Raw genomic sequence first — 21,882 nt, 5'->3', positions numbered from 1 at the left:
GTTAGGAAGAGGAGCTGGGTTCCTCTTGGGTGGGACCCATTGAGTCGCCGTGGACATGGGAATTGGGCAGCAGCTTTGGTCAGCTCTGTGGGAGATAGAGATTATTAACCAGAGGCAGTTTGGAAATTGACTGGCTGTTTAAAAAAATTCTTTCATTTTGGTAATATTTAAATAGTTGATTAGGGCACAAAGCAAAGGGCTACAGCAAAGTGGGTAAGACTATTGTTTCCACATTAATATTATTATTGTTTTTTTCAGTATCCTGGGTAATGGGAGAGATAAAGGGAAAGGCCCCATCCAGCCTCCCACCCATCCCAGGTGCCCGACGTGGGGCATGCTTCGAGGGTCCTGCTCATGCAGTTTTGATAGTTCAAGAGTTCTGAATTGCTGCCAATCTCACCGCTCCAAGCACAATGAAGTCTCTTCAGAATCCACTGGCTGACGTAGTCTCTTCATGGTTGGGGTTCTGAGATCAGCAGTTGAGTTGGAGGGATTCCCAGAGAAACTTTGTCTGAGGTGATCCCAGACCTGATTCTTGTGTGTGTTTGCCAGTGCAGGGTGTGGCACAGTCTGTCGCCCCAATCAGCTTATGCATATGCTGGTGGTTGCAATTGCTGGGTCAGTTCTGTTTTCAGCCCTGTCTTCCATGCAAACCAATGGGTGTTGCAGTCCAGCCCGATCCTGCCCACTTCATACGTGGCCCTTACGCAAACCAGTGGGAGCTGCAGCCTAGGTGGAGCAACTCCCCATAACCCCCACCAGTCCTGCCCCCTACCCTGGTTCCCATGCATGCCAGTATGTACCACAGACTTGTTCAGTCTGTCCCACATCCCTTTGTCCCTGGATGTCCCTAGGCAGCAATTACATACCCTATAAACCCTAGAGCTCGCTGCATGGCGGCCAGGAGGGAGAGCCTTGCATCCAAAGCCTAGAACTCACTCACTGTGTGTCCTTCGGTCAAGTCCCGGGCATTGGGTCCGTCCTGGCTCGGGTACTCTCTGCTAGCAGGTTGCCACCACTGTGGAGGGCTTGGAAATTGACTGGATTTCCACTTTCCTCCCATCCCTCCCAACTTCTCCGTGAATACTCCGGAGGTGATTTCTCAGGCACTTGTTGCAGCAAAACCTTTCTCTCTGTTAGATCCTGGCACTGATAGTGCAGTGGTTGGGATTCGCTGCTGGTTGCATGGCTTTGCAAGTGCAATGGTTGGGAGTCGCTGCTGGCTGCATGACTTTGCAAGAGGACTGCGAGCTGCAATTTGGGCCCCCAGTTCTTGGACAGGCTGGAGCCTGGCTGAGATGCTGCTTCGCACTGGCAGATGAGCAGGATTCCTGATGGACAGAAGCTTGTACTTTATGGCCTGAGCCTGGCTGGTAAAGATGATATGTTTGTCCTTCACAAGGTAATCCAGCCTCCCAGCTGCGGAACACCATTTATTTCCTGAGAGAAAATTCATTTTCCTGCCTCCTTTATTTATTTATTTATTTTGCCAAGGTGAACACTGAGTTATCACTGCTCTTGTTTTATTACCTGCAGCTTGGAGCTCCGGGTGGGTCAGTGCAGATGTGTGTTGAGTTTAGAGCAGGCAGGCAGGACTTTGAATCCCGCCAGCCAGTATCAGTTCAGATAGCTGTGTGTGGGTGCTGGGGAGGCTAACTCTCCAGATCATGACTTGCTTACTTCTCTAGGGCTGCCTTACACTAAGCCGACCTTAATGTTGTATTGCTCATGGCTGCTCATATCCTCAGAGGACAGGTGGCATGGCGTGGGGGAAGTGAAGTACTGGCAATAAAAGGACATTGCAGCATCTTGTAGGAATAGGCAATAGTTGAGTACCATCCTCTTGAGTACCTTCTGCCCCGCTTCCTCCCCTTCCCACCTGTGTGCAGCAGCTGCAGCATCCTGTTTGTGGTGACCACAGGACCAGCATTCCTAATTAACTGGATGGCCACTTAGGCTGCTATTCCACTCCTAGGATGTCTCTGTTCTTCTCTTCAGAAGCTCAGGAGGGCATCTTGCAAAGTTGTGTGACATTGGCCGCTGCGAAGCTGCAGATCCACCCAGTAAATAAAATCCACAGGACTTAGACTGACAGAGGCGTTCGTTCCTTTGTTCTTTCCCTTCCAACCATTCATGAAAGGATGCTTACCCAAATACTTCCAGGTAGAGGAGAAAAGCAAGTAATATTCATTGCCCTTCCCAAGCAGCTTACTGTCGACCCAGAAACATCATGCATATACAAAGTTGATTGGCAGGATCTTGTACACTTAGAGCACATCTGGTGGACTTTTGTTGGATGTATTGGTAGGATTTTTTTAAAAAATAGTTTTCTCAGTATTATTTGTTGAATCATTTTGTGTGTGTGACTTTTAAATTTAACTCATTTCAGAGCTGGTGTCATGTGCTATAGCAAATTAAGCCACCACCTGTGAGTCCAGCATCCCAGATGGAAGGGCTGGTACAAGTCCTGGCTACTCCACCTCTGATCCAGGTCGCGGCTGCTGGGACTGGGACAAGGTCAAATCCTTGGCCTTCAGCCTCCACCTGAGAGACCTGAATGGAGTTCTGGGTTTTTGCCTTCAACCTGGAGCGGTTGCAGTCATTTGGGGAGTGAACTAGCAGATGGGTGCTCTCCCTCTCTGTCTCTTCCCCTCTGTAACCCTACCTTACAAATAAACTTCTTTAAATTTGATACATTTCTATCTGAGGGTCATTCATTTACACTAATACAATGTCCCATTACATAGAAGTATAAATCAATTTGTTTTCCCTTTGCAATCTTTCCTACAAGTCTTTACTTTTATTTGAAAGGCAGAGAGGGAGAGAGAGAGAGAGAGAGAGAGAGAGAGAGAGAGAGAGAGAGAGAGAGAATGAATCTTCCATTCACAGATTCCTTCCCAAGTTAGGAAAGGTTCAGATCAGATCCGGGACCTTGGAGTTCAATGCAGGTCTCCTGGGTGGGTGGCAAAGATCCAAACACCTGAGTCCTCACTTGATTCCTCCCTTGGGATTGGAAAAAGAGCTAGGACTCCAACCGAGGTGCTGTAAGAGCGACTGTGGATATTCCAGGGGATGTCCCAAACATTGCACCCAACACCCGCCCCCATTTTATTCTTGGTGGGTGTTAGAGTTGTTGCAGGTCAGAAATGTCCAACCCACTCCCGACTCATCAGCCTCCGCTTTCCTTGACTCATGTCTCCTTCTTTCTGTTTCCCAAGGCCATCTTCAATTTTCCTTCCTGTCCCCTTGGAGAACAACTTTTCTGCAGTTTATAACTCTATCTTTGTCGTCATTGGTTATCATAAAACTCTTTCCCAAGTCTTCTTGAAGATTATCTTTTTGTTTTGCATGACATGATATTTTAATATGGCCCATTTAGGTTTTTCCCCCTTTTGTCTTGGTAGAGCCAGTATTTGTTGCTTTATGAGAGTTATAAAGAGTCTTTTCAACCTTTTCCACCTTGTCCTGCACTGGGATACTATTTCTGTTCTACAGGCCTAGCCAGGCAGGGAATGTGCCAGCCAGTTTCTAGAAGATACTCGCATAGTCTACAGTTACAAGACAAAGGTGGGATTTGGATCATGCCAACCATTGACTTTGCTTCCCGGGCCACAGAGTTGCCTTCTTTGTTTGCTCTTATCTCTCCTTCCCTCCACCCTGTTGCCTGACGAGTGTGCACCATCTACTCATCCAGGGACATTCTGACCCTCCCTCCTCCGCACATACTCTCTGGGATAGGACACACCAACTCATGGCTGTGGTTGCTCTCAGAGTTGTGTTGTCCAGGTGAGATGCTCAGATGCTGTAGGCCAGGAAGAGAATGCCTTGAAAGCACTTGCTGTGAAACAGGGAGTTGCTGCTGGATTTGCTGACTGAAGGAGCCAGTGAACCCCTGGTGATCAGTCTTTATTCCGTGGCTCCCATTGAGGATCCAAGGGTGGGGTGGAAACGGCATTTTCTCAGTGTTACCGGTGTTGACATAAACAAAAATTACCTCAGCTTTTGACAAGTCTGCAGGTCTCAAAATTAATGTTTCTAGTAAGAGAAATAGATTTGAGGGCACATTTTGATTTGGCGAAGAGGCATGTCAGCCTGCCACCATTCCAGGCTGGAACCGCATTTTGGTTGTTGGCCAACTTCCTTTGGATTATTCCAGAGACACTGATGTAGTTAGTTCAGGGGCCCCTTACTTGCCCACTAGAGGTGATACTCTGGACTTCTCTGTAGTGTTTGGCCCTGTGGTCCACATCCTTGCTTTTGCAGTTCATCACTGCTTTGGGTAATTGCGTCACTGCCAGAATCTCCACCTGCTCTCTTTCTGTCTTTTTGTTGATTGGCACAGTTGTTATGAAGCCTGAATCCTCTGCCTGCCTCTTACCCAATCCACTCTTAAGGCATCCGTTTTACTGTCTTATCCTTGGTGCCCATGCTCTGATAGCCTCCACATATGTGAAGGGACTTGAAAAAGTCTGAAGGAAGACAGAAGTAAAAATAAGGTTATTGTGATGCAAACAATTTTGACATTCATGTATGGTTTGTTCATAGGGCGTAATTCCCCTTAACTATTTGCAAAGTCCTCCTGAATGTCCAGTCCTGCCTCCAGTCCCTCCTCGATTTGGACTTGGTACTTAGAGTACTCTGGAAGTGTCACACAAGTCCCTTAAACTCCAGATGGATAAAGCTGTACACATTTTGTTTAGTCTATGAGATGCCCCCTCTGGAATTTTTCTTAGCCAATTCGTCCCATGATACACAGCCAGGAACCTGAACTCACCAGGGTTCTTCTGTTTCTGTTGCTCTTGCTGCAGTCCTGCAGCGCTTCACCTCTCAAGCTGTGTTCCTGACCACACTGCTGATGTCCGGGGCTGATTCTCCAATTCCCAGAAAACTGTTCACCGAAAGTTCACCTCCTTGAGCCTCATTCATGATGCCGCCCACATGTTGAATCAGTTCCGTGTTATTAGAGGGTTTCTACTGACTGCACATTGCATTAGATTGTTCATCTGCTCATAATTTTGTTCTTATGTATTTATTCAGAGATTTCTTTAATCTTGATTTTCTTATAAATCTACAGGGATTTTGGGAAATGCATTTACTGCTTATGTATTCATCTAGTTTTTTTAATGTTTTAGGACATTTTCTTTCTCTTTTGCCCTTGCTTGTTCTACTAATATGCATACACACACACACCCCCACACACACGCACACACACAAAACTTTTTTTGGTTCTAGAATTTTCTCTAGTTCTTATTTATAATTGCATTTCCCTGCTGCGGTACACTTACCTGCCTATTTGTTGAGCCAGGATTTTTCTGTAGTTCTTTGATCATGCTTTCCTACATTTTATAATAGCTCTTTGGAGTCTATCTATGTAAGATGCATTTAGTGTTATGGCCATCTTAGGGGGGACCTTTGCTTTTCAAGACCATGGTTCTTATTTCTTGACTTGTCTATTAATATTTGACTCCACTGTGCTTTGCGGGTGCTGTCTTATAAAACTATATCATCTGTTATCTTTCTCCAAAGAATGCTAATTTTCATCTTATGTAATTAGATATTGGCTTGCCCTTTAAGGTGGTATTACTTTAGTTTTTGGTTCCGTTAGGACAATCTGTAGAAATCTCAAGTGTATGTGTGGTACTGCCAAGGTACAGTGTTTTAGTGTCTCAGCTGCTTTCCTGGAGTTGCAGAGAGTATGGGAGAAGCAGAGTGGGAGATCTTCCATTGCTGGTTCCCTCCCCCAGATGGTGAAAAGGACTAGAACGAAAGCCAGGAACCCAGAGATGCTTCTAGGTCTCCCATGTGGGTGCAGGGGCCCAAGCACTTGCAGCATTCACTGCTGCTTTTCCCTTGCCTGGAGTATTAGTGACGTATTTAAAAGTCTCTTACAACTTCTTGAGTCCTCATATCTATTTTCTCTTCTCAGCTTCTTGGGAATTGCTTGCTGGTGACTGTGGTTCAGTTTGAACTTGCGTGTGAATACCCTAGCCTTGAATCAACTGCTCGTAGACGATTCACATACACAGTTCTGGTACCTCTATGTTTGCATAGTTTTTGTTTTGTTGGTTGGTTGGTTGGTTGGTTGGTTTTGTTCCTAGTGCCTGAAACAGTATACATTGTGATTGAAAAATTTTTCTTGGGCAGAGAGCCCGGTAAGCATGGAGCTCCTCGGTGTGTCTCCCTTCTCCCTGCAGCTGTGATTCTGTGCTGTTTGTTATCTCCTGCCGGAAAGCAGTGGCTTCCCATTTTTTTTTGCTCCATGTTATATGTAGTGGGAAGGTTATTCCTGTGCAGTTAACGTTGTCACACCCAGAAGCCTATTATTGACTTTATTGTTTGCTCTTTAAACTAGTTACATTTTGAGCCATCTCAGCCCTTCATCCTCTAACACTTTGCTTCTGCCTGTAGTTTTTAAATGGGCAGGTGTAGCAGTGCCGGTGATGGCTACCTAGTGTAACACATCAAGCCTAGATGAACTGGGGCCCTCCCTCGTGTCTGTTTCAGCTCCCCTCAGGCCTTCTTTCCTGCTGCCTCAGGATCTCACGCTTTCTTGTCTCTGTCCAGGCTGCTTCTGTCAGAAAGACTCCTGGCCTACCAGGGAAACATCTATTCCCCTTTTCAGTTACAGTCCTGTCATTGCTGTCATCAACATCATCATCATGATCAAAGCTAAAGGTTTGAGGGCTTACTACGTGCCAGGATGTGTCCCGAGTACTTTGTATGAGTTAACTCCTGCGGTCCTTGTAAGAGTCCTGTCATGCAGGTGCCTCATTTTGGCAAATGTGAAAAAAAATTGAGAAGCGAAATAACCTTGTCCAAGGTCACCTAACTAGCGTTTTTGTTTTTTTTTTTTAAGTGGGATTCAACGTGCCACCTGATTTCAGAGCCCAGTCTTTTTCCATGTGTTGCCCTGCATCCTCCTCCCTGCTGGGTTAGACCCTTCTTGCCTTCCCTGCCCCCATCATGTACTACCATATACATCACTGCCAGCACGGTGACACATGGGTGAGAGCCTGGCTGATTAATCCAACTTTCAGTGGGTGGAGAGATATTTTTGAAGCTCCGTGTGAGCCCTGTGTGCTTCTCCCTGAGCACAGAGGTGCACCGCAGCCGAGGCAGGGCCAGGCTTGGGTGTGAGCGCATGTAAGAAGAGGATGACACCTGTTCAGGAGTCTCAAAGGCCATCCCCACCTCCTCCTGCCTGGTCCCTCCTCTGCGTGCTTGTGGAAGTCCCCTCTCTCCTTTTGCTTTCCTGCACTCCTGTGGGTTGATTTAAGGATCCCAGCCAGTGGCGCAATCTATTTGCCTTTTTTGGAGACACTTCTCTCTCCAGAGAGGGTTTTAAGGAGGCAGTAACCTTCCCGGCTGCAGGAGAGAGAACTCACAGTTCTGATTGGCGAGGGTTGATGGCTCCAAGTTCTCCCTTCCAGAGGAGTGTGATAAAACCTACACGGTGAACAGCATCATCCCGACATGAGTGGGAGTAGGCCAGTGTGCAGCTCTCTGCCTCTAGGCTTGGGATTAGCTTTACAATTTGTCTTTATCTACCTGGGTAAGCTGCCTCTTAGGGTCTTGACCTGCCTTTGAGCCTTGAGGGAGAAGCCTTTTTAAGGAAACTTGAGACATTTTATGAGCAGAGGGTAGCAGGCATTTCTCTCAAGGGTGGCTGCCTCAAGGGTTCACTCCTTCAAAGGGGCATTTACTTCAATCTTCTTGTTGTTGCCTGTGTTTTGTCCTGAAAATGCATTCTACCCAGCTACCAGAAGAGCTACAGACCTTAGGGGATAAAAGGGGAAAAGCAACCTGCCTGGGCAATCAGTGTAGAAATAAAAAAGAATCTGGGCCCAGTGCGGTAGCTTAGTGGCTAAATTCTTGCCTCACATGCGCGGAGATCCCATATAGGTACTGGTGCGTGACCTGTCTGCACTACTTCTCATCGAGCTCCCTGCTTATGGCCTGGGAAAGCACTAGAAGATGCCCCAAATCCTTGAGACCCTACACCTGCGTGAGAGACCTGGAAGAAGCCCCTGGCTTCTGGCTTCTGATTGGCTCAGCTCTAACCATAGCAGATTGAACCAGCAGATGGAAAATATTTCTCATTTATCCTCTCTGCAGATCTACTTTTCCAACCAAAAAAACTGAACAAGTCTTTAGAATAAAAGAAGTAGTGAAAGTCTGCATACGAAGAGGAAGAGAAAGTAGCTCCTTCAACAGTAGTTACTATAAGTGAGCATTGCTTAGCTCTAAGCTTCCATTTAGTTGAAGGTAAAGGTGACATGAGTAACATTATTCATACAATGGCCTTAAATCATCGTAATGGAACTGTTATTTTACATAGGGATCTTTTGATCACTAATCAGTGCTTAGTATCACGGGTGGCGTTGGGATATAGAAAATGAAGCTGCAGTACTGGCTTGAAGTGCTGGCTGCTCAGGTGCTGCTCTAGTTTCCTGCTAATTTACCTGGGAAAGCAGCCAGTGATGTGCCATGCACTTGTTTCCCTGCCAGCCACCTGGGTGGGGGGGGATGCGGATGGAGTTGGTTGGTTCTTGAATTTAGCCATTTAGGAAGTAAACCAGCAAGTGGAAGTCCACTCTCTTCCTCTTTGTCATTGATGCTCTACCTTGCAAAGAATTTGCTTTGAACCTTATCTCACTCAAATTGTGGACAATTTTAAAAGCTGTTTCCACTTGTGATGGTGGCTGGACAGAAAAAAAAATTCTCAACAAGGGGAATGTGCTTGTATTAGAGATAATGGTGCCCTAATAGCTAGGGCAGCTTTTCCATTGGGTGGTTATTCTAAGTATCCCCTGTGAACTTGTTTCTCTGTTTCGAAGAAGCCTGCTTGCAAGAGTAGATGGAGGTGGTATCTTGGAAAGGAAGAATCTGCAGAACACAATGCGATCTTGACCTGAAACATTGAAGGAACAGGAGTTAACAACCTTTCATTGTAAAATAACCTTAAACCTGTTCTTGTGGAGCCTTTCACGTGGAACAAAAATGTACCCTGAGAGATCTACTAAGGTAATTGAGTCCCATGGTGCTTCCCCAGGTATTTTAATGAGTTCACCTGTTGAGTGGAAATGTTCGGCCTTATCCATCTGGATGCTGGAGGACAGTTTGCTCAAACCCATCATTCTGATGTCAGCTCCTAGGATACCAAGATTTTTTTGTTTCCTTATAGTAATCACCCAACAGCAGGTTTAGCTGTTTCTTGGGACTACTCAGCAATGTGATATTATCAAACTGTCCTTACAGGACTGCTTCACGGGTCTTCTGTCTTCCCAGTGGCAGTCTAGGCATCTAAACACTGCTCCAAATCACTTAGACGCAGTTGATGACCTAGGACTTGGTCACTCGAAGTACAAACTTGTAATAGCCACCTCTACTTTCTCTAATTCTCAAGCAAAGAGAGAGCGCGCGCGCGCGCGAGAGAGAGAGAGAGAGAGAGAGAGAGAGAAAAGTGAATTTTTTCATGCTCTATATATTGCTGTAAGAGAGTACCTAAAACATTTTTTTGTAGAAAATGCATGTAATGAGAATCAATGCGTGGGCTTAATTTTTATTGCATCAAAATCATTTTTAATTCCATTTTTCTTTGGGCTTCCATTTTGGAATAGCTTCCCATTTCTGTTTAACAAATTGAATATGTTGGTTTAAAATAACAAGTGTTGGTTTTCTCACAGTTTATGTAGATGAGGAATTCAGGCTTGGTATAGACAGCTGGTTCTGGCCTGTTATTTCTCAACAAGTGTGAGCCAAGTTGTTTACTGGGCCTGAAGTCATCTGAAGGCTTGACCGGGGCTGTGGAATTTGCTCCCGAGCTCCCTCACATAGTTGCTGGCTGGAGTTCTTATTGTCCTTCCACAAAAGCCGCTTTCTAGCATCTTCCTAGCATGCTTCAGTGACTTAGGCCATGGGATTTGCCTTCCCTAAACCACATGTGTGTGTCTCAGATGTCACCCACTGTCACTTCTGTTCATTAAAAATGAGTCACCAAGTACAGCCCACACTTGAGATAAGTTGAATAAGGTTCTGTCTTTTGAATGCAAGTGGGTATGTTTTTAAAACCGTCAGAAAGGGCCCAACAAAGCAGCTTGTAACTGGCTTCTAGCTATTGAATGGGAGGTACTGAGTTAAAGAGTATTACGGAAAGCTCTAAAACCACAGCAGCATTCTTGACAACATGTTATTTATGTTATTCATATGAATCAGAAAGAGAGTTCCCTTTCTCTGATTCACTCTCTGAATGCCCACAGCTCAGTTAGGGCTGAGTCAGACCAAAGTCAGGGGCCAGAGACTCAACCTGGCTCTCCCAAATAGTTTCCCCATGAGTGCTGCCTTCCAAGAGGCACACATTATTAGTAGGGAGAGAGAAATTGGCACTGGCAACTTGAGCCCAAGTTCAATCCAAGCGCAGCTGGTGCTCGAACTCAGGCACTTTGATATGGGATGCGGGCAATCCAAGCACCATCCTAACTGCCAGGCCTGTTGCTGCCCCACATATTTCTTTATTCAGTGGGAAGAGAGAACAAGGTGAAGATTGGAATTGGAGCCTGTATGGTCTTCATGCGGTAGGACCTGGATCCCTCCAGGTCAGGTTCCCATTATGGCTGTAGCAGTGTTGCCTTGCTCTAACTCCCCACCCTGGTATCCTTCATTCTTTACTTAGAGAATTTTCCATTTTCAGATGATGAAACGATGCCTGGAATAAAGACTGTGTCTCATGATCACATGAGATGCAAGTGGCCATGTGAGTGTTCTGGCCAATGAAATGTAAGCACAAGTGACATCATGTGACTTTGTGGATTACCTGTCCATCACCCTCATTCATTACTGGAGGGGAGACGGAAGGAGCCTGGTCCCCTGAGGTTAGGAGAGCAGAGAGAAGCCACCTTCTGTCCTGAGCAGCTCTGTGACTGCAGATAAGGTACCCAGCCACAGATCTGTTCTAAAAACTTTTAAAAAAATATTTATTTTTTTTTTTTTCATTTTATTACAGCCAGATATACAGAGAGGAGGAGAGCCAGAGAGGAAGATCTTCCATCCGACGATTCACTCCCCAAGTGAGCCGCAACGGGCCAATGCGCGCCAATCCGAAGCCGGGAACCTGGAACCTCTTCCGGGTTTCCCACGCGGGTGCAGGGTCCCAATGCATTGGGCCATCCTCGTCTGCTTTCCCAGGCCACAAGCAGAGAACTGGGTGTGAAGTTGAGCTGCCGGTATTAGAACCGGCGCCCATACGGGATCCCGGGGCTTTCAAGGCGAGGACTTTAGCTGCTAGGCCACGCCACCGGGCCCTATTTATTTTTATTGCAAAGTCAGATATACAGAGAGGAGGAGAGACAGAGAGGAAGATCTTCCATCCGATGATTCACTCCCCAAGTGACTGCAATGGCTGATGCTGCACCGATCTGAAGCCAGGAACCAGGAACTTCCTCCAGGTCTCTGACATGGGCGCAGGGTCCCAAGGCTTTGGGCCGTCCTCGACTGTTTTCCAGACCACAAGCAGGGAGCTGGTTGGGAAGTGGAACTGCCGGGATTAGAACCAGTGCCCACATGGGACCCCGGCGTGTTCAAGGCGAGGACTTTAGTTGCTAGGCCACGCCGCCTTTAAAATGAATATTTTGCCTATAATAATAACTGTAAGATTATCCTGCCTTATTAGATTTGAGAAGGAAGTGTTACAGGTGACTAGAAGCTATAAATGAGTGAAAAAAGTTGAAGCACAGGAGCCTCGTCCTTTCCCATATACACACATTTGCATTCATATACACAACCAACGCATATACATATACGTAAATATGATTATAACACATATATGGCACCTATATACACACAGATGCATATATGTACAAAGCACTGTACACACGCATATGTACCTGTACACATAAATTTACACAATGTACATACATATGCATGGATACATAGGTGCATGCACACATGTAAACACATGCATATAAACACATATGCGTGTGCAAAGACATACACACTACACAGTTATATGTACAGATGACAATACAGTATATGCGTAGAAATCTGTACTTACATGGGTATGCATACACACACAGCCATATACACAAATACATACATAGACCTGAACACACACATGTGACATGCACACAGTCAAGCACACAACGCAGTGTACATGCACATATGAACACACGCATACGCACGTACTCTGCGTCAAGTTCATCTGTAGAAATATGAAATGAGGCAGTTCAACGAAGTGAAAGAGGAAGAGACAGTTGGCAAGGCTAAAGGCACGGGCTCCAGCATGGTATTGGCTGTGAGAAATTTGTTATTATCCTGGAGCCCAGGGCCTGTACACCTCACATTTATTCTTGTGAACCATCATCAGCAAGGACATGGAAGCAAGTGACCGCTCACACATGCTTGTGGAATGAATGAATGCCAGGTCCTGTGACAAGGTTGTCCGAGAGTGAGCTAACAGTTCCTAATGATTACTTCTTGAAGAGCATGGGATTGGGGTGATTGGCAGGCAGTAAATCATGTTTGATGGTGCGTGGAATCAGGGACCAGGTGACTCAGTTCAATTCCCCATGCAGTTTGGTTTTCTCACCTGTACAATAGGTATAATAGCATGAAGATCCTTTAACATGTTTGTGGATAATGGAGTTAAAGGATAAGGATTTGGGGGTACATTTACCAAGTGAGTTACAACTATGCAGTAACATGTAGTAAATGTCCACTAAATTAGAACAGCGGGGTTGACATTAGAATGCAGTAGTTAAGTCGCTGTTTGAGATGCCTGCAGCCCTTATCAGACTGCTTGGGTTTGTGTTCCAGCTCCATCTTGTATTCCAACTTATTAATGCACACCCTGGGAGACAGCAAGTAGCAGTTCAAGTTGTTGGGTCCCTGACACCCACGCAAAAGACCCAGACTGAGTTCCCAGCTCCTAGTTTTGGTCTGGCCCAACCATGGGAATTGTGAATGTTTGGGAAGTGAACCAGTGGTTGGGAGCTCATTTTCTTTCTCTCTCATCAGCTTTCAAATAATAAATAAAGAAGCAACAAAAGCAATAGCTTGTAGTAGCAATAGTAATTGTTATTCTGATGAAGACATAACACACCCAAAGTGTTGTCACCTTCACGCAGAGGCAAGTAGGACAAAGCAGAACGCCAGCCAGGGTCCTGTGCAGTTGTCCTGTTGTTTGAGACTAGCTCATGTCAGGCTGCAAGGACTGCTGGCTGGAGAAGTCTAGCAATGCATGAAAGGATCCAATACCTCATCATAATTGTCCATATTTGGATCCAAAAACCCATCAGGGTATCTCCCCAGCAGCCCCAGCACTTCATGTTTTCAAGAACTTGTCCTGAGCTGGGTGCGGTAGCCCAGTGGCTGAAGTCTTCACTTTGAACATGCCGGGATCCCATATGGGCACCAGTTCTAATCCTGGTGGCCCTGTTTCCCATCCAGCTCCCTGCTAGTGACCTGGGAAAGCAGTGGAAGACGGCCCAGAGCCCTGGGACTCTGCACTTGCGTGGGAGACCCAGAAGAAGCTCCTGGTTACTGGCTTCAGATTGGCTCAGCTCTGGCCATCATGGCCCATTGGAGAGTGGAATCAGTGGATGTAAGATTTTCCTTTCTCTCTGTCCTCCTCTCTGTATATCTGCCTTTCCAACAGAAGTAAAAAATCTTAAAAAAGAAAGAACCTGTCATGTCCTCATTGATTGGGAAGTAATAGTCTAAATTGCCAAAGAAGGGAGATAGAAAGGGACCCAATGACCCAGCTCCCCAACCATGGGTCATCTTGAGAAATGCAAATTCCTGTAAGACAGGAGTTTGACGTGGAAGACACCTGGGGATGGCTGGAGGTTAGTCCTTGAAAGTCCTCATTGCCGTACCTCTCAGGGTTAGGAGTGAGCATCCCCAGAAACTTCCTTTCAGAATAAATGGCCAGATCCTCCAGCACTCAACACCTTGGACTTGGGGGGAGATGGTGATAGGGTGTTGAGAAGCTGAAATCATGACTGGTTGGCCAGAACGCCCCTCCACTTCAAATGTTCACCCACTTGGAAGAAGGCTTGCGTGTTCTTTTCCTTTGTAAGGTTTAAAGGGTGAACACCTCAGTTCTATTTTATTGGTATTATGCATTTATCTATGTTTTTGGTTGCATGCCCTCTCTGCTTGTTACCCTAACCTCAGCTCTTCCATGAATTTTAAGGTTCCTGTTTATTTCCAAAGCTCTAAAGATTGGCTTCAGTCTTCATGGCTTGCTTACCCTTTAAAGTTGTGTGACAGTGGTCAGAAAAGTGTCATTGTGGGTTTGTTTTCAAGCCTAGCAAGCTTCTGAAACAAAGGGTCACAAAATGGAAGGTGTGGCTGGCCCAAGGCGTGGACCACCATTTGCCAGGCTGCTGTCCATTAGCACAAAACCTACTGCTCTGGCTGCACTATGGCCCAGGGAAATGAGCCTTTCTCTGGCTGTGCTGCCTACCTCCACCATCTGGGTAGCAGTTTAGCATCTCCAAGCCCAAAAGTGTTGGAAGAGAGAGAGAGTCCCCAAATTCTTGGTCTAATGCCCCTGTGCAATTTGTAGAAGATGCTAGAAAGAGCTGAGCCTCTCTGCCACCTGGTGCTCAGGTGTGGCAAGTGGGGAGACCAGCAGAGAGGAGAACTCAGTGTTTCCTGCACCTGCGTGGTGGTGCCCTCCAGACCGCCATGTGTAGTTTCTTAACCAGCATCGATTAAAGCTGAAAAATACTTCTGAGTGTTTCAGGTGCGTGACTGATCTTGGTTTTACGTTACTGCTGTTCGGATGCCTCCCCAGGTGCCATCTATTTCTGGCAGAAGTGCCTTGAGCAGCACTGCTAAATTCTCTTCCCAGAATCTGGGGACTCTGAATATGCATATTCAGAAACATGTTGTTTTTCAATTTTGAATCTTCCATGACTGGGGATGGGCAACCTGCTGAACAGGCTGGAGAACGCTCTCATGCAGGGGCGTGTAACTAAGGATCTGTGAGCCTCGTGGAACTTGTGCTTTTCAGTGTTTCCCCCAAAGGAAAAAGTCATGCATGGTATTTCTAAGGGGGTTCAGCACGAAGGGTCCCATTTGTAAGTTCAAACGCATCTCCTGTTAGCAACATACAAGGGTTTTTCATTGTTTTCCCACTTTGTCATGTCTGTTCTTGGGGAGCCAATGTGAGACTTCAGTTCACATATACACCATGTGTGCTGGTCAACTAGGGTTGTCAGTGTGGGGACTTCTGCCTTCTCTTTTTCTGGTTGTGAAATGAGTAATGGGTTATCATGAGCCGTTGTCACCATGTCTTGTTGTGAAACATGACAACTTAGTCTTCTCATCTCCTCGGATGTTGGTGCCTGTTGACCAGCCCTCCTTTATCACTCTCCCTGCCTCCCAGATGCTGGTGGCGACCACTCTTCAGTGAAGTGGACTTTATATACTTTTGCTTCTGCCAGTGAAACAGAAGATTCATGATTTGTCTTTCACTGTCTGACTGACTTTGCTTGATATATTGTCTCCTAGTTCCATTCTGGTTGCTGCAAGTGATAGGTGATCATTTTTATGACTGAATCAGATTCCATACACAAAAAGGCTTTGCTTGGAAGACTGAATGGGAATACAGTGAAGTCCTTTTTTTTTTAAAGCAGATTTGTTTTATTTTTACTTCAAAGGCAAAGTTACACAGGGAGAAGGAAAGAGAGGAAGAGAATGTTCATCTACTGGTTGACTCCCCAAATGGCTACAATGGCCAAAGCTTAGCCAATCCAAATTTTGGAGCCAATGCAAAGTCATGAGCTTCTTTCAGGTCTCCTATGCGGGTGCAAGGGCCCAAACACTTGGACCATGCTCTGCTGTTTTCCCAGGTGCCCTAGCAGGGAGCTAGATTGGAAGTGGAGTAGCTGGGACATGAACCAGTGCCCATATGGGATGCCAACCCTGCAAACGGAGTCTTATTATGCCATGGTGCTACACCTTGTAGTTTATTTGAAAAATATCTATTGAATTGATTTGAATGGCAGAGAAACAGACAGAGCCTGTCCTTTGATACACTCCCCTATGCCCACAGTAGCCAGCCAGGGCTGGGCCAGGAACTCAGTGCAGATCACCCATGTGTGTGAAAGTGACCCAAGAACTTGGACCATCATCTGCTTTCCCCCTGCATGTGCATGGGCAAGAAACAGGGCTTGGGAATGGGGCTGCAATTAGAATGTGGGTACTCTGTAATGGGGTGCAGGGTCACAAGTTGCAAGTTAACGACTTGGCTACCCTCCTGCTCTCCTATTTGCATATGAAAGGATTGCACAAGGTTGTGGTTTTGAGAATGGGTCTGATGGGACCCCCGTTGTACTGTCTGTACTGTAACCTGCCTAGATGAAGCAGGGATGTCAGGATGAGAGGAACAGAAGGTGTCAGAGACACACCGTCACCTAACTAGGGAATGGGTGCAAACGGTGCCAGGAACTGAGACCAGGAACCCAGGAGTCAAAACAGAAGGAGATGAGGGATAAAAAAGCGCACCAGACTGAAGGTGCTCAGTGCCCTTGCGTTTCGAAATCTAACCTACAAATGCAGATTTTGGTGTCTTCATCAATTTTAAATGATGGATAAAGTGGAGAGGGCCAAAGTTTTCAACCCAAGACCCAGCAGTCATTAACATTTCATTACAAGGTGGCCAGTGTTGACCAAGACATTGAGAGTCACCCCTTCTCCAGCTAAGCTCCTGGATATCTTTTGAACGTCCATGATTATGCCACACTTAATCCCCTGATTATCCTTAATAGGCTCAAAAGCCAAAGCCCTGTGTCAGAAGGAGGAATTTTTTGAGTTAAAAAAAAAAAAGCTAAACAAAACCTGTATGTTCAATTAATTAGATTCATCGATTGATAGGAGCTACCTATTTCAAATTGAGTGAGAACCTCACCTAAATCCGTAAGCTATCTCAGAGCTTAAAAGAAGTTCAGTCTGGCTCCTGGCCCCTGCCAGTGTCTTCCGCAGGCTATTACAGAAACACAATGTGGTTTTCTGTGCTAAATAGACCCTACAGAGAGGTTAAATCCCAGGTCATCTGCCAGTCATTTGGACTGCCTCAGGCAAACTATCAGGCCATGGATAAAGAACTTGACTTCTTGCCCCACCACATAACTGGAGTCAGACTGCACTTGGTTTGGTATCCCAGCTCTGCTGTAGAAGAACTGTAAGCCCCTGGGCAAGCTGTGCACAGCCCCCTGTCTCAGCGCCCTCAGCTGTGGAAGGGGGTCATATTAGCACTCACTTCATGGGGCCAGCACGACTTGTGATGCCTGGTTTAGGACAGTATGTTCAATGTCCTTGGTACTGCAGCCTAGCCTGATAAGAATAAGCTTTCTCTAGCTCATCCAACTGGAAGGAAGTTGGGCCGTGCATTCGCTGCAGAGGCTGGGTCATCACTAGGGATACCCCATCCCATTTCGGAGTACCTAGGTTCAAGTGCTGCGCTTCTGTTCCTACTCCCAGCTTCCTGTTCGTGTGCACCCTGAAAAGCAGTAGGCGATTGCTCAAGTACTCAACAGTCCATGGGGGAGACGTGGCTTGAGTTTCTAGTTCCTACCCCGGCACAGCCCCCGACTGTTGGACATTCGCAGAATGGATCAGTAGATGGTGGATTTGTCTGTCTCTCTGTCTTTTAAAGAGAGTGCAAATAGGGGCCATTGTAGTGGCATACCATGCTAATCCTCTGCCTGTGGTTTCTGGCACCCTGTATGAGCTCCAGTTCATGTCCAGGCTGTTCTGCTTGCTGATTCTCTTATGGCAGAGGAGGATGGCTCAAGTCCTTGGGCTCCTGAACCAATATAGGATACTCAGAAGAAGCTCCTGGTGTCAGACTGGATCAACTCTGTGTGTCATGGCCATTTTGGGAAGTGAACCAGCAATGGAAGAACTGTCTGTCTCTTTTTCTCTCTTTGTAATTCTGACTTTCAAGAAAGATAAATATGGGGCCCGGCGGTGTGGCCTAGCGGCTAAAGTCCTCGCCTTGAATGCCCCGGGATCCCATATGGGCGCCGGTTCTAATCCCGGCAGCTCCACTTCCCATCCAGCTCCCTGCTTGTGGTCTGGAAAAGCAGTTGAGGATGGCCCAAATCTTTGGGACCCTGCACCCGCGTGGGAGACCCGGAAGAGGTTCCTGGTTCCCGGCATCGGATCGGCGCAGCACCGGCGCGTTGCGGCTCACTTGGGGAGTGAATCATCGGATGGAAGAGCTTCCTCTCTGTCTCTCCTCCTCTCTGTACATCCGGCTTTCCAATAATAATAAATCTTTAAAAAAAAGAAAGATAAATACAAATGTTTATAAAATGAATGAAAATAAATAAGCAAGGAGTCAATTGGGCAAAACTGTAAAGAGTGTCTCATGATGAGAGAGTAAACTAAATGTTGCCATGAATCATTTTCAAGGGAAGGGATGTGAGTGTGGATGGCAGAGGGCCTGAGAGCCCACTCTCTGGGATTGTCCCCTGAGCCACCTTTATCCTCATGGGACCAAGGTGGCACTTCTCCTCCTGAAACACCATGGTTGTGTGAATGCAGAAATCAATGACATTTTGCTGATGTTCTTGGGCAGGGCAGGCCAGGACATCAAAGAGCGGGAATTGGCGTTTGTCATCTATGTGTGCTGAGATCCGTCTACTAAGCTGTGAGATCTGTCATCAGCATTTGTGTTGCCCTTACTGTCACCCCCTGGTGCTGCTCTCCCTCTCTCTGTCCCTGTGTTTGGTGCTCAGAAAGGACACTTGCTGTGCTGCAGGAAAGAGGTTGCTAGGTAGGGTTGGAAAATTAAGGGGCATGTATGGATTTATAACTTTTTTTTTTCACTCTATTTAAGAGCTAAAGAGACAGAGAGATCTCCCACCTGCTGATTCAGTCCCATTGTACAACAAGGACTGGGCTTAGCCTAAGCCAGGAACCCACCAAGACTGCTGTTGGGTCTCCCACATAGGTAGCAGGTGAGACATAGGGCAGCTAGCTCACCCGCCATCACACTACCAGTGGTGTCCCCACAGGTTGTGACTTCTCGAAATTCGCCACGCTCTTCAAGGTATTTACTTCCATGAGCTAGGATGTCAGGGTAAGGGCTGATGGCTGCCCTTTGGGGCCTGTGTCCCTGCTTTGAGCTCATTAGCAGGCTATGTCCCTCAGCAAACACCCGGCTGGGGAAGAGTCTTGCTCTGAGCCTATGCTGGTCGTTTTTGATTATAATACACTCTGTGATTCTGAAGGCATGGCTTGCCGGCAGCCATGCACATTTGTCTTCATTGAGATGGCTACAGGTTCCTTAGGAGGTGGATCATGGGGGCCGAGACTCATACATCACACACTGTTCTCTCCTGGCCTTAACGGGCAGAGACAAATCCAGGACACACGTGTAATCCTGCACACTGCATTCTGTCAGCTCTGAGCAGACTTGATCTAGTCTAAAGCAAATTCTCAGCGAAGGAAAAAAAAAATCTCGAGCATTTGTAAAGAAGGCAGCCAAGGAGTTGTCCATTGCCAGGCTTAGGAAATTGAGGACACAGTGCGCATGCTTTGTTCGGAGAGGCCCAAGATCCCTGATTGGGGTTCCACATGGTAGTGGGGTGGGGAATGTTCTGCTCTGCTGCTAGGTGAGTCCACAAGGGACCTAAGTTCATCTCCCAGTGCAGTGGGGATGCTCACATTCTTGCCTCACTGAAGGCATTTGTGAGAACCAAAGCATCCGTTGCCTAGAGGAGAGTCTTGAGACATGAATGGCTACCTCAATTGGTTGATGAAGCTTTCATCAGAAGCTTGCATTTATTCTGTAAGGTTTTATTGCAATATTGGTACTAATGCAATATTGAAATTCTATGTGTCAAAGTGGAAAATCAGAATGATGGTTCAGAGACAGATCCTGCCGCTGTGGACCACCCTCCAGCCCACCCCTAGAGGCTCAGTCCTGGAAGAGCAGAGTGGATGAAGTGCAGGTGTTGGAGTGGGGAATCTCAGGCCCTCATGCCTTCTAGAACCCATTGCTCTTTCCGCCTCAGCATCTCTGCTTGTAAAAATGAGATGATTAAAATGAACCAGTGGAGTTGGCATTGTGGCGTAGTGGGTTAAGCCAGTGTGGACACCGCCATCCCCTATGAGGACGAGTTCCAGTCCTGGTATCCTTCCAAGCCAACTCTATGCTAACATTCCTGGGAAGGCAATGAAAGATGATCCCTGCCAATAGCTTGGGAGAACAGGAAGAAGTTCTTAGGTCCTAGCATCAACCTGGCCCAGTGCTGAGCCTTCGGGCCATTTGGAAATAAACAAACAGGTGGGAGGTCTCTCTCTCTCTCTCTTTCTCTCTCTTTCCTTCCCTCCCTCCCTCTCTCTCTCCCCTTCTCTGTGTGCCACTCTGCCTTTCAAATAAACACAATCTTGTAGAAATGAACATGGATTAAGCATTACTCATAAATAAGAATCAGGATTATTTATTCATGTACCTTTGCACACACCAGTAAATGTATTTGACCTATAGAAGTCCTAATCTGATGCTAACCTCCAGGCACAGTGACCCCATGGTCTTCTTACAATGTTTGCAAGGACATTCAACACGAATTAACACGTCCAGTACCAGTCCTCCAGGTTTTCTGTCCTTTATGTTAATTCCCCACACATCCTTAAATTTACCAGGCTGAATGACTTAAAGTCATCCTTGACTCTTGCCATACGACATTTCCCCTCAGCAGCCAATCTTGATAAACTCACTCTCAAGTTAGGTCTAGAATACAACTCCCTTTCCCTGCCCCCTTGGCCACCACCTGGTCCTCACCTTTATCCTTCATCAGTAATATTCCCATAACTTCCATCCTGCTCCATATTTTCTTCTTGTGGATCTTATTTTCTGTACTTCTCATCACCATGTAAGCATACTGTGTCTCCTGTTAGCAGATCCTCAGTGAGGGTTGGGGATTCTTCTCTCCGTTCATTGTTGTACCCTGGAGCTTGCCACCATGCCTGAAATCCTGCTGTCACTCAATAAAGATTTGCTGAATGACTATTATACTCTGTTATTCTTGTATAAATATTGATGAATTACTTATTGCTTTTTTTAGCCTTTTTTTTATTCATTAATTACATTGTATTAGGTGACACAGTTTCATAGGTACTTGGGTTCTCCCCACCCCTCCCCAAACCCTCCCACCATGGTGGATTCCTCCACCTTGTTGCATAACCACAGTTCAAGTTCAGTTGAGATTCCCTCATTGCAAGCGTATACCAAACATAGAGTCCAGCATCTTATTGTCCAGTCAAGTTCAATGGCTTCTTGGGTATACCCTCTCTGGTCTGAAGACAGAGCCAGCAGAGTATCATCCTGATCAATTAAAAGCTCCAACATACCATCAGCAAAAATTTACGTCATTATGGAATTAATTGACATAGTAATGAGTACTTATTGCTTTTTAACAAATTCATTTGTTATTTATGTGAAGGAGTTACACGTATGAGAGAGAGAAAGAGAGAGAGAGAGAGAGAGAGAGAGAGAGAGAGAGAGAGAATCTTCCATCTCTGAGGCAAAAACACTGATCCTCTATATGTTCTTGTACCGCTCCACTTATTTTGAGATACTGTAGCTCCGTGTACAATTGAAAGAAATAATGCAGTCATGTTTCCTGTGCTCTTTCTCTAGCTTCCCCTGTTGAGATCATCTTGCAAATGCATACAGCAACATAGGACATAAGGACTTGATAACCCACCAGAATGTGAATGTCATTATGGTCAGTGTACATGGTATTTCCATCACCACACATGATCTGTGTTAACAGAGTCCACAAAATGCCAAAGTTTGCATACACTAAATCAGAGAACTTAGGAGGAACCAGGAAGAATAAACCACGGGGGAATGGTATGGTT

The 21,882-nt window shown here is 46.2% G+C and overlaps 1 protein-coding gene across 3 annotated transcripts in view; it reads left to right on the top strand.

Annotated features, from left to right (window-relative positions):
- Positions 1-21,882, top strand: part of CALN1 (calneuron 1) — a 490,570-nt gene that overhangs the window by 109,209 nt on the left and 359,479 nt on the right. The window lies entirely within an intron of this gene.

This window comes from Ochotona princeps, chromosome 24, assembly GCF_030435755.1.
Source record: "Ochotona princeps isolate mOchPri1 chromosome 24, mOchPri1.hap1, whole genome shotgun sequence".
Classification (NCBI taxonomy): domain Eukaryota; kingdom Metazoa; phylum Chordata; class Mammalia; order Lagomorpha; family Ochotonidae; genus Ochotona; species Ochotona princeps.
Note: the sequence above shows the minus strand (reverse complement) of the source record. Positions and strands in the feature narration are given on the sequence as shown.